This window comes from Stegostoma tigrinum, chromosome 7 (assembly GCF_030684315.1).
Source record: "Stegostoma tigrinum isolate sSteTig4 chromosome 7, sSteTig4.hap1, whole genome shotgun sequence".
Lineage (NCBI taxonomy): Eukaryota > Metazoa > Chordata > Chondrichthyes > Orectolobiformes > Stegostomatidae > Stegostoma > Stegostoma tigrinum.
In genome coordinates this window covers 104888211-104904809 of record NC_081360.1, presented here as the reverse complement: position 1 = coordinate 104904809, position 16599 = coordinate 104888211, and the positions used below count along the sequence as shown (strand labels likewise).

The following is a 16599-nucleotide window of genomic DNA, read 5'->3' as shown; positions in this document are numbered from 1 at the left end:
TCCCTTCAGACCAAAGAACTGCATCAGGTCATAGTCTCTGCCACTAGTAGAAGCATTTTCTCCATGTCCACTCTATCCAGGCCTCTCTGCATTCTGTGCATTCATTGCGATCACCCACATCTTTTTAAATTCTGGTGAGAGCAGACCCAGAGTCCTCAACCGCTCCTCACATGACAAGCCCTTCATCCCTGGGATCATTATTCGGGTGGCACGGTGGCTCAGTCGTTAGCGCTGCAGGGACCTGGGCTTGATTCAATGTGTTTTGTCACATCCTTAAGGAATTCAGTAAGGTTTGTGGGGCATGGCCTACCCCTCATAAAGCCATGCTGACTATTTCTCATCAAACTGTGCTTTCCCAAATAATCGTACGTACTATCTCTCAGAACCCTCTCTAAGAATTACGACTGTAATTCTGAGACTAAGACTGTAATAAGGTCAGTAATTCCCAGGACTATCCCTACTCCCTTTCTTGAACAAGGGAATGACATTTGCCACCCTCTGATCATCTGGTACTACTCCAGTGGACAGTGAGGATGCAAAGAGCATCGCCAAAGGGCAGCAATCTCTTTCCTTGGGTATATCCCGTTTGGCCCAGGGGACTTATCTATCATGATTTTCAAAATTTCTAGCACATCCTCTTTCCTAACACCAACCTGTTCGAGCATATCTGCCTGTCACATGCTGTCCTCACTAATGTCAAGGTCCCTCTCACTGGTGAATACTGAAGCAAAGTAAAGCAAAATGAATGCCAACATTGCATTTGCCTTCCTAACTGAACCTGCATGTTAACCTTAACAGAATGCTAAACTCCGACTCCCAAGTCCCTCTGTGCTTTAAATTTCTGAAGCTGTTCCCTGGCTAGAATATAGTCTATGCCTCTATTCTTCCAACCAAAGTGCATAACCTTGCACTTTCCCACATGGTATTCCATCTGCCACTACACTGCCCACTCTCCCAGCCTCCTGTTCCAGTCCTTCTGCAGCAACCCCACTTCCTCAACACTACCTGTCCCTCTACCAATCTCTTTTATCATCTGCAAACTTAGCAACAATTCCCTCACTGATCATTAATGTTTAACGTGAATAGTTCTTTGTCCCAAAACTGACCCCTGTAGAACACCACTAGTCACTGACTGCCATCCTGAAAAGGACCCCTTTATCCTCACTCTCTGCCTTCTGCCAGGCAGCCAGTAAGGCTGAGAATCATTGGAATTCTCTTCCTCAGAGGCTGTGGAAGTTCAGTCTTTGAATTGTTTAAGACAGAGATGATCAATTTCTGATTTCCAGTGGGGTACAGGGTTATGGGAAGGGGTGAGTAAAAAGCTTGAAATACTCAAAGAGTCATGATTGTATTAAATGGTGGGGTAGGTTCGATGGGATGAATGGATATCTCCTGTTCCGATATTCCCAATTCTCCCTCAAAGGGAATTTTGGGTCTACCTACAGCACATGGACTGCATCGGCTCAAGAAGACAGGTCGTCACCACCTTCTCAAGGCGCAATTAGTGAAAGGCCATAAATGCTGGGCCCTGCCAGAGAAACACATGTCCTGTGAATGAATAAAAACTCTTCATCCACAAGCACCTCCGACGTACATCCCGAAACTGGGTCAGAGAGAAAATAGACAACAGACAATAGGTGCAGGAGTAGGCCATTCGGCCCTTCGAGCCAGCACCACCATTCATTATGATCATGGCTGATCATCCACAATCAGTATCCTGTTCCTGCCTTATCCCCATAACCCTTGATTCCACTGAGAGCACTAATAGAGCTGAAAATCCAGCTCACTTCGCAGTGCGGAACGCTCAGTAAATGCCTTAGTTCCTCAATAACTACTACAAGTTCAAACTAACTAAAGAAGAGTTCCAGGTGGCTACCTAACTAGTGACAAACTCCCTTTCAGTGTAAAAATGTGTGGTTACCCACTTTGGTCAGAGAAACAGATGTACAGAATATTTCTCACAAGGCAAGGTGTGGCAAGGTGTAGGCTTATAAAGAAATGTGGCGGGCCTTTGGTTTCAGCTCTCAATGTTTCACAAAACAAATGCCAAACTGGTCAAAACAAGCAGGCTCAAACTGCACCAAGGTTATTCTGAAATCCATGAAACACGCTGGGCTAAGTGTGAAGGTTCAGCTCCCAGGGACAAGAGTAAATCCTTCATCGAGCTGCTAATTCTGAATGTTTCTGGTAGTTACATTGAAACTCTGCACAGGAAATTCAGCTGCACCATAAATATTATTCTCGAAATAACACAGCTTCCTTCTTTTCATAAACGGAAGGAAATTACATTCATGTAGCACCTTCTATGACCTCAGGATATCCACAGAACATTACAGTCAATTTTCTGGAATGTAGTTACTGGTGTAATGCAACAAACAAGGCAGTTGCGTTTGAGCACGGAAAGATCCCACAAAACAGCAGTCGAGCTGCTATTCTGCTATTGTAATGTTGTTTGGGACAGGGTACAAGGGAGATCTCCTCTGTTGTAAAGGCATATCTTTGGACTTTCCTGTAATTTTGATTGTGTTCCAGAATGTGGGAGAGGGCTGGTTTTAAAACCAAGGATTGCTGAAGGATTGGACACATTGTAAAAGCAAGGTCCTCATTGTAAGTGCTGTTTCCACAGCTGCTAGTTCAAGCAGTAGAGGGTGGCCTAGTTACAGACCAGCTGGAACAGGAGGCTGTGTACAAATGGAGATTTGGCCAGCAACAAGATGCTGGTTGGTCTGTGAATTAGTGACTAGTTATCAGTGACAAAGATTTTCTTCCTGGCAATGATGATGAGATTGAATCCAGGGCAAGTAACATTTTGGGTGTTTATATGTTCAGGCAGAAGCCATCAAGCCTGTTGAGGATCTGCAGCAACGAGCTGTTCAAGCCCTGAAGAGAGCCTCCCTCATCGTTTGTTGTAAGCTGTGATGTTTAATTGGTAAGTCAGAGACATTTATAAGTGTGTGAAGCGATCACCCTGTACCTTTTACAAACAAGTGGAAGTAACTGGAGAAGATGATGAAACAGCATTCTAACCAACAAAAAGATCAGCTCAGCAAACCCTCTGGCCAGAGATCGCTAAAGTGTTATCCCAGTTTTTCACTCCACCGATGACACCCACGTTTTTTTATATGTCTGTATTTGTAGAGAGGGTGCGTTATCAGTGGGTGAGAGTTTACCTAGTAGAGTTTAAACATGCAAGATTCTTAGGGAGCTTAACAGAGGAGATGTGGAGAAGAAGGATCAGTTCTGAGGAAGGGTCACCAGACCCGAAACATGAACATTGATTTCTCTCCAAAGATGCTGTCAGACCTACTGTGCTTTTCCAGCAATTTCTGTTTTGGTTTCTGATTTAGAGCATCCCACAATTCTTTCAGTCTTTATTGAGATGTGGAGAGATTGCTTCCCCTTCGGGAGAGTCTAGGACCCACTACCCCGAGGAACTCCTGCAGAGATGTCCAGGAGCTGAGATGACTGACCTCCCACAGACACAACCATCTTCCTATGTGTCAGGTATGATACCAACCAGTGGACAGATATTCCCCGATTCCTAATGATTTCAATTTTGCTGGGACTCCTTGATACCACACAAGGTGGAATGTGGCCGTGATTACAGCTACGAGCAAGAGGAGTCCATTTAGCCCCTCAGGCTGGCTCCACCATTTTATAGGATCATGGCTGATCTTATTCTGGTCTGAAACCCACTTTCCTGGCCACTCACCATAACCCTTCAAATCGTTATTTGTTAAAATCTATTCATCTCTTCCTTGCATTTACTCAATAGGCCGGCATCCACCGCACTCTGGGGGAGTGAATTCCACAGGTTCAAGAGGGTTTGAGAGAGGTAATGTCTGCTCATCTCAGTTTTACCCGTTGCCTAAAACCATGGCCCCTGCTCCAGATTGGCCCAGAAGACGAAACTCTTCAGCAACTTTTGTAAGTCTCATTTAGCTCCCCTTACATTCTTCTAAATTCCTCAGAGCACAGGCCTAAACTGCTCAATCTCTCCTTGTGAGACAAACCTCTCATCACAAGAATCAATCCCAATGAACCGCCTCTCAAATGCCCCCAGTGCTATCCCTCAGCACTGACCCTCCGACAGTGCGGCACTCCCTCAGCACTGACCCTCCAACAGTGCGGCACTCCCTCAGCACTGACCCTCCGACAGTGCGGCGCTCCCTCAGTACTGACCCTCCGACAGTGCAGCACTCCCTCAGTACTGACCCTCTGACAGTGCGGCACTCCCTCAGCACTGACTCTCCGACAGTGCGGCACTCCCTCAGTACTGACCCTCCAACAGGGCAGCACTCCCTCAGCACTGACCCTCCGACAGTGCGCTTCTCCCTCAGCACTGACCCTCCAACAGTGCGGCACTGCCTCAGCACTGACTCTCTGACAGTGCGGCACTCCCTCAGTACTGACCCTCCGACAGTGCGACAGTCCCTCAGCATTGACCCTCCGACAGTGCCGCACTCCTTCAGTACTGACCCTCCGATAGAGCGGCGCTCCCTCAGTAGTAACCCTCCGACAGTGTGGCACTCCCTCAGCACTGACCCTCTGACAGTGCGGCACTCCCTCAGTACTGACCCTCCAACAGTGCGACAGTCCCTCAGCATTGACCCTCCGACAGTGCCGCACTCCTTCAGTACTGACCCTCCGATAGAGCGGCGCTCCCTCAGCATTGACCCTCCAACAGTGCGGCAGTCCCTCAGCACTGACCCTCTGACAGTGCGACACTCCCTCAGCACTGACCCTCCTACAGTGCGGCACTCCCTCAGTACTGACCCTCCGACAGTGCAGCACTCCCTCAGCACTGACCCTCCGACAGTGCGGCACTCCCTCAGCATTGACCCTCCGACAGTGCCGCACTCCCTCAGCACTGACCCTCCGACAGTGCGGCACTCCCTCAGCACTGACCCTCCGACAGTGCGGCACTCCCTCAGCACTGACCCTCCAACAGTGCGGCACTCCCTCAGCACTGACTCTCTGACAGTGCGGCACTCCCTCAGTACTGACCCTCCGACAGTGCGACAGTCCCTCAGCATTGACCCTCCGACAGTGCCGCACTCCTTCAGTACTGACCCTCCGATAGAGCGGCGCTCCCTCAGTACTGACCCTCCGACAGTGTGGCACTCCCTCAGCACTGACCCTCCAACAGTGCGGCACTCCCTCAGTACTGACCCTCCGACAGTGCGGCACTCCCTCAGTACTGACCCTCCGACAGTGCGACAGTCCCTCAGCATTGACCCTCCGACAGTGCGGCACTCCCTCAGTACTGACCCTCCGACAGTGCGGCACTCCCTCAGCACTGACCCTCCGACAGCGTGGCACTCCCTCAGCACTGACTCTCCGACAGTGCGGCACTCCCTCAGGACTGACCCTCCAACAGTGCGGCACTCCCTCAGCACTGACCCTCCGACAGTGCGGCACTCCCTCAGTACTGACCCTCGGACAGTGCGGCACTCCCTCAGCACTGACCCTCCGACAGTGCGGCACTCCCTCAGCACTGACCCTCCGACAGTGCGGCACTCCCTCAGTACTGACCCTCCGACAGTGCGGCACTCCCTCAGTACTTACCCTCCGACAGTACGGCACTCCCTCAGTACTGACCCTCTGACAGTGCGGCACTCCCTCAGCACTGACCCTCCGACAGTGCGGCACTCCCTCAGTACTGACCCTCCGACAGTGCGGCACTCGCTCAGTACTGACCCTCCGACAGTGCGGCACTCCCTCAGTACTTACCCTCCGACAGTGCGGCACTCCCTCAGTACTTACCCTCCGACAGTACGGCACTCCCTCAGCACTGACCCTCTGATAGTGCGGCACTCCCTCAGCACTGACCCTCCAACAGTGCGGCACTCCCTCAGCACTGACCCTCCGACAGTGTGGCACTCCCTCAGTACTGACCCTCTGACAGTGCGGCACTCCCTCAGTACTGACCCTCCGACAGTGCAGCACTCCCTCAGTACTGACCCTCCAACAGTGCGGCACTCCCTCAGCACTGACCCTCCGACAGTGCGGCACTCCCTCAGTACTGACCCTCCGACAGTGCGGCACTCGCTCAGTACTGACCCTCCGACAGTGCGGCACTCCCTCAGTACTTACCCTCCGACAGTGCGGCACTCCCTCAGTACTTACCCTCCGACAGTACGGCACTCCCTCAGCACTGACCCTCTGATAGTGCGGCACTCCCTCAGCACTGACCCTCCGACAGAGCAGCACTCCCTCAGCACTGACCCTCTGATAGTGCGGCACTCCCTCAGTACTGACCCTCCGACAGAGCAGCACTCCCTCAGCACTGACCCTCTGACAGTGCGGCACTCCCTCAGCACTGACCCTCCAACAGTGCGGCACTCCCTCAGCACTGACCCTCCGACAGTGTGGCACTCCCTCAGTACTGACCCTCTGACAGTGCGGCACTCCCTCAGTACTGACCCTCCGACAGTGTGGCACTCCCTCAGTACTGACCCTCCGACAGTGCGGCACTCCCTCAGCACTGACCCTCCTACAAGTAGGCCCTGAGGTTGTTTTTACAGGATTCCTGTGACACGTGGAGCCTGTGGATCAGGCCTGTCACTGTTGTAGTTGTGTGTGCTGGAACATATAGATACACCAATCACCAACTGCTCACTGGCACAAAGTGATTGGTGACTGGATGCCAAGCTTATATTCTGGGACTGAAAATTCCCTCCAGGAAATAACCATCACTTATACATATTATAAACAATCAAAGTGCTTTCCTGAAATACAGCCAACAAGTTTTATTTTGACTTTTTTACCGCAGCTATAACTCCTGCTAATCCCCTGGGGCAGAACAGAAGAGCACACGTCACTGGAAGGTGTTATATCATGAAATTAAGGTTCACGTTCAAAACTCTGTGTTAACCAGGACAAAACAGGCACATCAACTTCATATTCATCACTTTCCATTTTTATCATTCTCAAATTTGGTCATCGATGCCTGTTCATCCTGTGACAGTCAGTGTGTGTGGGAATGTATCCCAGTGAGAGTCAGTGTGTGTGTGAGTGTACCCCAGTGAGAGTCAGTGTATGTGGGAGTGTACTCCAGTGAGAGTCAGTTTGTGTGGGACTGTACCCCAGTGAGTGTCAGTGTGTGTGGGAGTGTATCCCAGTGAGAGTCAGTGTGTGTGGGACTGTACCCCAGTGAGAGTCAGTGTGTGTGGGAATGTATCCCAGTGAGAGTCAGTGTGTGTGTGAGTGTACCCCAGTGAGAGTCAGTGTGTGTGGGACTGTACCCCAGTGAGTGTCAGTGTGTGTGGGACTGTACCCCAGTGAGAGTCAGTGTATGTGGGAGTGTACTCCAGTGAGAGTCAGTTTGTGTGGGACTGTACCCCAGTGAGAGTCAGTGTGTGTGGGACTGTACCCCAGTGAGTGTCAGTGTGTGTGGGAGTGTATCCCAGTGAGAGTCAGTGTGTGTGGGACTGTACCCCAGTGAGAGTCAGTGTGTGTGGGAGTGTATCCCAGTGAGAGTCAGTGTGTGTGGGACTGTACCCCAGTGAGAGTCAGTGTGTGTGGGAGTGTATCCCAGTGAGTGTCAGTGTGTGTGGGAGTGTACCCCAGTGAGAGTCAGTGTGTGTGGGACTGTACCCCAGTGAGAGTCAGTGTGTGTGGGACTGTACCCCAGTGAGTGTCAGTGTGTGTGGGAGTGTACCCCAGTGAGAGTCAGTGTGTGTGGGACTGTACCCCAGTGAGAGTCGGTGTGTGTGGGACTGTACCCCAATGAGAGTCAGTGTGTGTGGGAGTGTATCCCAGTGAGAGTCAGTGTGTGTGGGACTGTACCCCAGTGAGAGTCAGTGTGTGTGGGAGTGTACCCCAGTGAGAGACAGTGTGTGTGGGAGTGTACCCCAGTGAGAGTCAGTGTGTGTGGGACTGTACTCCAGTGAGAGTCAGTGTGTGTGGGAGTGTACCCCAGTGAGAGTCAGTGTGTGTGGGAGTGTACCCCAGTGAGAGTCAGTGTGTGTGGGACTGTACCCCAGTGAGAGTCAGTGTGTGTGGGAGTGTACCCCAGTGAGAGTCAGTGTGTGTGGGACTGTACCCCAGTGAGAGACAGTGTGTGTGGGAGTGTACCCCAGTGAGAGTCAGTGTGTGTGGGAGTGTACCCCAGTAAGAGTCAGTGTGTGTGGGACTGTACCCCAGTGAGAGTCAGTGTGTGTGGGACTGTACCCCAGTGAGAGTCAGTGTGTGTGGGGCTGTACCCCAGTGAGAGTCAGTGTGTGCGGGACTGTACCCCAGTGAGAGTCAGTGTGTGTGGGAGTGTACCCCAGTGAGAGTCAGTGTGTGTGGGACTGTACCATAGTGAGAGACAGTGTGTCACTATTCTGTCCTTTGAAGGAATTGTTGGATTTACAAGCAACAATGAATGAGGGACGGTGACCACTTTTTAAAGTCAGGATTGGCGCAGCTTGGAAATGAAGGGATCCTGGTGAACTTTGCTTCTCATTGGGCACTGCCTTGGGTTCTGCATACAGCTGAATGTTCCTGCACTGCATCTTGTGGATAGTACGGACTGTGCTGGTGTTGGCCAGAGTTGGGGAACATGCTGTGACTCAGATGGAACAGTCTGACTTCTATCATGTTTCCGGCGGCTGCTGTGTCCGAAAGCAGCTGACTGTGTGGTGAGTTTACTGTCACATTCCTGACAAGATGGTTTGAGGTGATGAACTGATCAGATGGTCAACCACTTATTCCAGTCCAGCCTCCATCTGTCCTGGTCTTACAGTCACAGCGTGGACCCAGCTCAGCCCTCTGGTCAATGGCAATATCTTGCCTCTCTCTCTCTCTCCCAATTGACAGCCTTGTTTTGCAGCTTCATTCAGTGTGTTTCTCATTCCTGTTGGCAGGTCGTCTGATACCTCCCACTGAACTCTGTTTGTTCACAGGAACAGCAGAGATGGACTCAAGGTGGTGTTGGACCATCTCAAACATGTGAAGTGCAGCTGCTGATGATTCCTTGTATCCCACAGAGTCTGTCTTCAGGCTATCTATCTAATCGGTAGCAACCACAGGATAGGAACAAGGGGCCATTCAGCCCTCCAGCCTGCTTCCACCATTCAATGGGACCATGGCTGATCCAACATTCCTCATATCCACCTTCCTGCCCTTTCCCGAAAACCTTCGATTCCCCATCTGATCAAGGATCTGTTTATCTCAGGCATAAATATACACAAGGACACTGGCCCCACAGGCCTCCATGGGAAGGAGCATGAAAGACTCACAACACTCTGAGAGAAGCAATTTCTCCTCATTTCAGTCCTATTGGCGATCAGTTCAGGGATTGTACTGTACACTGAGAGAATGTGGCATGGATGATGATGACAGATTAAGTGCCATTTTGAGGAGATTATTGATTCAGGTTGCACATGAGATCGTGGACGGAGAGTTCACAAGAAGCCATCAATACTTCCTTCTCTACAACAGGCTCGGGGATCATAGCGTGGCTCGGATACTAATCTCCATACCCAGAAGATGAGGCCAGAGATCCAATGTCAAACGCAACCAGAGCTCCTGACCATCTCAGCCCAAAGCTGATTTAAGTAAAACAAGGAGGGAGAAGCTTCCGTCAGGAATACTGGAGCGCGACAAGTCAGAAACACAGACAACATTTTCACCTTCTGTACAGAAAATGTGCCAACCGAGCCCAGACCAGACTTGTAGTGACACCACACCCTCAGAACGAGGCAGGAAGGGCGTTTCTCAAAGATCCTTCCCACTGGTTTGCCAACATTTCGTTCCAGAAAAGCTGTCTGACAGGGGAAGTCACGAGACATGTAATTAATCCCCAACTCTCACTGGGGTACACTCCCACACACAGTGACTCTCACTGGGGTACAGTCCCACACACACTGACTCTCACTGGGGTACAATCCCACACACACTGACTCTCACTGGGGTACAGTCCCACACACACTGACTCTCACTGGGGTACAGTCCCACAAACACTGACACTCACTGGGGCACAGTCCCACACATACTGACTCTCACTGGGGTACAGTCCCACACACACTGACTCTCACTGGGGTACAGTCCCACACACACTAACTCTCACTGGGGTACAGTCCAACACACACTGACTCTCACTGGGGTACAGTCCCACACACACTGACTCTCACTGGGGTACAGACCCACACACACTGACACTCACTGGGGCACAGTCCCACACATACTGACTCTCACTGGGATACAGTCCAACACACACTGACTCTCACTGGGGTACAGTCCAACACACACTGACTCTCACTGGGGTACACTCCCACACACACTGACTCTCACTGGGATACAGTCCCACACACACTGACTCTCACTGGGGCACAGTCCCACATACACTGATTCTCACTGGGTACAGTCCCACACATACTGACTCTCACTGGGTGCAGTCCCACACACACTGACTCTCACTGGGGTACACTCTCACACACACTGACTCTCACTGGGGTACACTCCCACACACACTGACTCTCACTGGGGTACACTCCCACACACACTGACTCTCACTGGGGTACAGTCCAACACACACTGACTCTCACTGGGGTACAGTCCCACACACACTGACTCTCACTGGGGTACAGTCCCACACACACTGACTCTCACTGGGGCACAGTCCAACACACACTGACTCTCACTGGGGCACAGTCCCACACACACTGACTCTCACTGGGGTACAGTCCAACACACACTGACTCTCACTGGGGCACAGTCCCACACACACTGACTCTCACTGGGGTACACTCCCACACACACTGACTCTCACTGGGGTACAGTCCAACACACACTGACTCTCACTGGGGTACAGTCCCACACACACTGACTCTCACTGGGGTACAGTCCCACACACACTGACTCTCACTGGGTACATTCCCACACACACTGACTCTCACTGGGGCACAGTCCCACACACACTGACTCTCACTGGGGTACAGTCCCACACACACTGACTCTCACTGGGGTACAGTCCCACACACACTGACTCTCACTGGGGTACAGTCCCACATACACTGATTCTCACTGGGGTACAGTCCCACACACACTGACTCTCACTGGGGTACAGTCCCACATACACTGATTCTCACTGGGTACAGTCCCACACATACTGACTCTCACTGGGTACAGTCCCACACACACTGACTCTCACTGGGGTACACTCTCACACACACTGACTCTCACTGGGGTACACTCTCACACACACTGACTCTCACTGGGTACAGTCCCACACACACTGACTCTCACTGGGGTACACTCCCACACACACTGACTCTCACTGGGGTACAGTCCCACACACACTGACTCTCACTGGGTATAGTCCCACACATACTGACTCTCTCTGTGGTACAGTCCCACACACACTGACTCTCACTGGGGTACACTCCCACACACACTGACTCTCACTGGGTACAGTCCCACACACACTGACTCTCACTGGAGTACACTCCCACACACACTGACTCTCACTGGGGTACACTCCCACACACACTGACTCTCACTGGGGTACAGTCCCAAACACACTGACTCTCACTGGGGTACAGTCCCACACACACTGACTCTCACTGGGGTACAGTCCCAAACACACTGACTCTCACTGGGGTACAGTCCCACACACACTGACTCTCACTGGGGTACAGTCCCACACACACTGACTCTCACTGGGTACAGTCCCACACACACTGACTCTCACTGGGGTACACTCCCACACACACTGACTCTCACTGGGGTACACTCCCACACACACTGACACTCACTGGGGTACAGTCCCACACATACTGACTCTCACTGGGGTACAGTCCAACACACACTGACTCTCACTGGGATACAGTCCCACACACACTGACTCTCACTGGGGTACACTCCCACACATACTGACTCTCACTGGGATACAGTCCAACACACACTGACTCTCACTGGGGTAGAGTCCCACACACACTGACTCTCACTGGGGTACAGTCCCACACATACTGACTCTCACTGGGGTACAGTCTAACACACACTGACTCTCACTGGGGTACACTCCCACACACACTGACTCTCACTGGGATACACTCCCACACACACTGACTCTCACTGGGGTACAGTCCCACACACACTGACTCTCACTGGGGTACAGTCCCACACACACTGACTCTCACTGGGTACAGTCCCACACACACTGACTCTCACTGGGGTACAGTCCCACACACACTGACTCTCACTGGGGTACACTCCCATACACACTGACACTCACTGGGGTACAGTCCCACACATACTGACTCTCACTGGGGTACACTCCCACACACACTGACTCTCACTGGGGTACAGTCCCACACACACTGACTCTCACTGGGGTACAGTCCCACACACACTTACTCTCACTGGGTACAGTCCCACACACACTGACTCTCACTGGGGTACAGTCCCACACACACTGACTCTCACTGGGGTACACTCCCACACACACTGACACTCACTGGGGTACAGTCCCACACATACTGACTCTCACTGGGGTACAGTCCTACACATACTGACTGTCACTGGGGTACAGTCCCACACACACAGACTCTCACTGGGGTACAGTCCCACACATACTGACTCTCACTGGGATACAGTCCCACACACACTGACTCTCACTGGGGTACAGTCCCACACACACTGACTCTCACTGGGGTACAGTCCCACACACACTGAGTCTCACTGGGGTACAGTCCCACACACACTGACTCTCACTGGGGTACAGTCTCACACACACTGACTCTCACTGGGATACAGTCCCACACACACTGAGTCTCACTGGGGTACAGTCCCACACACACTGACTCTCACTGGGGTACACTCCCACACACACTGACTCTCATTGGGGTACACTCCCACACACACTGACTCTCACTGGGGTACAGTCCCACACACACTGACTCTCACTGGGATACACTCCCACACACACTGACTCTCACTGGGGTACAGTCCCACACACACTGACTCTCACTGGGGTACAGTCTCACACACAGTGACTCTCACTGGGGTACAATCCCACACACACTGACTCTCACTGGGATACACTCCCACACACACTGACTCTCACTGGGGTACACTCCCACACACACTGACTCTCACTGGGGTACAGTCCCACACACACTGACTCTCACTGGGGTACAGTCTCACACACAGTGACTCTCACTGGGGTACAATCCCACACACACTGACTCTCACTGGGGTACAGTCCCACACACACTGACTCTCACTGGGGTACTGTCTCACACACAGTGACTGTCACTGGGGTACAGTCCCACACACACTGACTCTCACTGGGGTACTGTCTCACACACAGTGACTGTCACTGGGGTACGGGTCCCACACAGACTATTTTGCTCTCTCTCTCTCCCCCTCTCTTGCTTTCTCCCTCTCTCTCTTTCTCTCTCACTTTTGCCCTCTCTCATTCTCTCTCTCACACACACACACACACACACACACACACACACACACACACACACACACACACACACACACGCACGCACACACACACACTCTCTTGCTTTGTCTCTCTCTCTCTCACTCTCTGTCACATCCACTCTCTCCCCTCTTGCTCCCTCTGTCTCAATTGCCTTCATAGGTGCATTCTCTCTCATCTGGAACCTGCCCTGCCCTTGTGAATCCTCCCCCGGCTGTGGAAATGAATGCTTCCTCTATCACTTGAAGGAAATTTACACAAGGAGCTGAAATAAACTTTGCTCTCTCCTTATTATCTTCGATCTCCTGTTTGATGTAAATTGCCGGGACATGACAGGATCTTACCTTACTGCAGTGCAGAGATGTTTTCTCTCTGAACCCAGCACCCGATCAGAGTAAATCTGTTCGTGTTTTGCTCCCAGTTCCTGTCCGTCCCCTCAATGATTTATCACAAGCCAACTTTTAATGGTCTGCTTGCATTCAATTTATCTTCAATAATGCATGGCTCACCATTAGTTGTATTCTAGAACTTTCGATCAGTGTCTCTTCTTTTGATGGTTCCACTCATGCAGAAAGTAAAATTAGTTTTCTTTTTAGTTTTGGCTTGATGCTGAGCGGTTTTATTGACCCGCTTATTGGACGATGCCCAGCAGTGAGCCAGGTCTGGAGGCACAAGCCCTTTCCCAGTCACACTGGCAGGTCTCCACAAAGTCCAAACCATTGAGCCTGAGATTGTCCCTAGCTCAGTGAGAGGGAGACAATTGACAGGAATAACCAGGGAACTGGGACAGGGGAATATCAACAAGGATCCCTGCTCCTGACCAACATCCAATACTGGCATTGCTAATGGAGATCATGAGCTTGTGCCCTTCTGCCTGAGCACATATCTATTTTTTACTTCTTCAATGGCTGTTCAACATATTTATGGCCTATCCTTAATTGCTGTTGGTCTGGAGTCACATGCAGGACAGAACGGGTAAGAACATACAAACATAAGAACGAGGAGCAGGAGTAGGCCATTCGGCCCATTGAGCCTGCTTCACCATTCAATAACATCATGGCTGGTCTTTTTATGAACTCAGACCCACTTACCTGCCTACTCTACATTATGCTTTAATCCGTTACTATTTAAAAATCTCTCTATCTTTACCTTAAAAACATTGAATAAGGCAGCCTCAGTTGTTTCACTGGGCAGGGAATCCCACAGATTCACAACCCTTTGGGTGAAGAAGTTCCTCCTCAGCTCAGTCCTCAATCTGCTCCTTCTCATTTTGAGGCTATGCCCCTAGTTCTAGTTTCACTCATCAGTGGAAACAACCTTCCTGCTTCTATCATATCTATTCTCTTCAGAACGATGCGTGTTTCGATGAGAGCCTACCATATTCTTCTAAATTCCAGCGAGTACAGTCCCAATCTGTCCAGACGCCCCCCTCAAAGGACTGTCGTGACACAAATGGATTTTTAAAATGATTCTTAATAGTTTAATGTTCATCAGCAGGCAATCTTATAATTCTAGGTTCGTGGGCACAGCCTTAAAAATAGAGGGGGTAAATTTAAAACTGAAATGAGACGACATTTCTTCAGCCAGAGAGTGGTGGGCTTGTGGAATTCATTGCCACAGAGTGCAGTGGAGGCTGGGACGTTGGATGCCTTCAAGGCAGAGATCGACAAATTCTTGATCTCACAAGGAATCGAGGGCTACGGGGAGAGTGCAGGGAAGTAGAGTTGAAATGCCCATCAGCCATGATTTAAATGGCGGAGTGGACTTGATGGGCCAAATGGCCTTACTTCCACTCCTATGTCTTATGGTCTTATGTGAGTATGTGTGCGTGTGCATGTTTGTATGAGTGTGAGTGTGTGTTTGTGTGAGTGTGAGTGTGTGTCTGAGTGTGAATGTGTGAGCGTATGTGTGTTTCTGTATGTGTGTGTGTGTGTGTGTGTGTGTGTGTGTGTGTGTGTGTGTGTGAAGATTCAATTACATACCCCCCTCTTTCCAAACTCCATCAAGAACAGCCCCAGCATCCTAAACCATTCCTCAAATGTCAAGTCCCTCCTCCTTAGGATCATTCTTGAAAACATTTTCAGGAGCTCCTCCAACGTCAGCACATCCATCCACAGATACAGGACCCAAAACGGCTCGCACTGTTCCAACTGCAAACTGACCAGAGCCGTAATCAACATCAGGAGTATATCACTGCTGTTGTATTCTGCAGTCTCACCTCCAAGCCACTCAATATTCTGATTTTCAAATATATCACTATTTCTTCATTTTCACTGGGTCAAAATCCAGGAATTCCCTCCCTCAGGGCACATGGGCTGTAGCGGTTCAAGAAGGCAGCTCACCCACACCTTCTCAAGAGGCAACTAGGCTCGGGTAAAGCAAAGGCTAGATCTCACTCAAAGACAGGTGGGGGACAGGGAGTGTTGAGGAAGCGGGGAGGCTACAGAAGGATTTGGAATGCGAGATGAGTGGGCAAAGAGGTGGCAGGTTGAATACAACGTGGGAAGTTGTGAAGTTGGGCACTTTTGTGAGAAGACGAAAGGCTGAGACTGTTTTCAAACCAGAGAAGGCATTTGGAAACCTGACGTTCAAAGAATTTGGAAGTCCCAGTTCAGGATTCTCCTCAGGTTATGTGTAACTTCAGTTGGCAATGAGGAAGGTAGTGCGGCACTCCCTCAGTACTGACCTTCTCACAGTGCGGCACTCCCTCAGTACTGACCTTCTCACAGTGCGGCACTCCCTCAGTACTGACCTTCTCACAGTGCGGCACTCCCTCAGCACTGACCCACCGACAGTGCGGCACTCCCTCAGTACTGACCCTCTCACAGTGCGGCACTCCCTCAGTACTGACCCTCCGACAGTGCGGCACTCCCTCAGTACTGACCCTCCGACAGTGCGGCACTCCCTCAGTACTGACCCTCTGACAGTGCGGCACTCCCTCAGCACTGACCCTCCGACAGTGCGGCACTCCCTCAGTACTGACCCTCTGACAGTGCGGCACTCCCTCAGTACTGACCCTCTGACAGTGCGGCGCTCCCTCGGTACTGACCCTCCGACAGTGCAGCTCTCCATCAGTACTGACCCTCCGCAGGTGCGGCACTCCCTCAGTACTGACCCTCCGACAGTGTGAAACTCCCTCAGCACTGACCCTCCAACAGTGTGAAACTCCCTCAGTATTG

At 51.2% G+C, this 16599-nt stretch overlaps 1 protein-coding gene and 1 long non-coding RNA gene across 7 annotated transcripts in view; one reads left to right on the top strand and one right to left on the bottom strand.

The window, feature by feature from the left end:
• Positions 1–7008, top strand: part of LOC125453813 (uncharacterized) — a 16158-nt gene extending 9150 nt beyond the window's left edge. Inside the window, exons 2-4 of the long non-coding RNA XR_009445976.1 lie at positions 2830–2929; positions 3776–3927; positions 6776–7008. This is a non-coding gene — a long non-coding RNA (uncharacterized LOC125453813). The remainder of the gene's footprint in view (positions 1–2829; positions 2930–3775; positions 3928–6775) is intronic.
• Positions 1–16599, bottom strand: part of tns1b (tensin 1b) — a 571744-nt gene that overhangs the window by 301195 nt on the left and 253950 nt on the right. The window lies entirely within an intron of this gene.